The sequence below is a fragment of the Penaeus monodon genome, chromosome 20 (assembly GCF_015228065.2).
Source record: "Penaeus monodon isolate SGIC_2016 chromosome 20, NSTDA_Pmon_1, whole genome shotgun sequence".
Lineage (NCBI taxonomy): Eukaryota > Metazoa > Arthropoda > Malacostraca > Decapoda > Penaeidae > Penaeus > Penaeus monodon.
The window spans coordinates 12123255-12123532 of NC_051405.1; the positions used below are offsets into that span (position 1 = coordinate 12123255).

The window sequence follows — 278 nt, forward strand, 5'->3', positions numbered from 1 at the left end:
TAGTAAGTGCAGCCTCAATAGACTGCACATATACTTTTTTTCTCTCTCTAGCGAAGCATTATTTTATCACCAGATTTTGGGGTTTTATTGAACTCGTGTTGTTGAGTTATGAGCTGAAGGCATGTGAGTGTTGGCCAAAGTCATATCATTTCTTTCCCTTGTAAGATATACCTTGATGTATATGTTACATGCGATTTACAATTACGTGTAGTAATTTAGCCGGTAAAAATCTTTTGCCGTTTTTTAGAAACTAGAACGTTTTCACAAAGAAGACATTG

At 35.3% G+C, this 278-nt stretch overlaps 1 pseudogene; it reads left to right on the forward strand.

Annotated features, from left to right (window-relative positions):
• LOC119585912 overlaps positions 1-278 on the forward strand; it is a 16670-nt pseudogene that overhangs the window by 3450 nt on the left and 12942 nt on the right.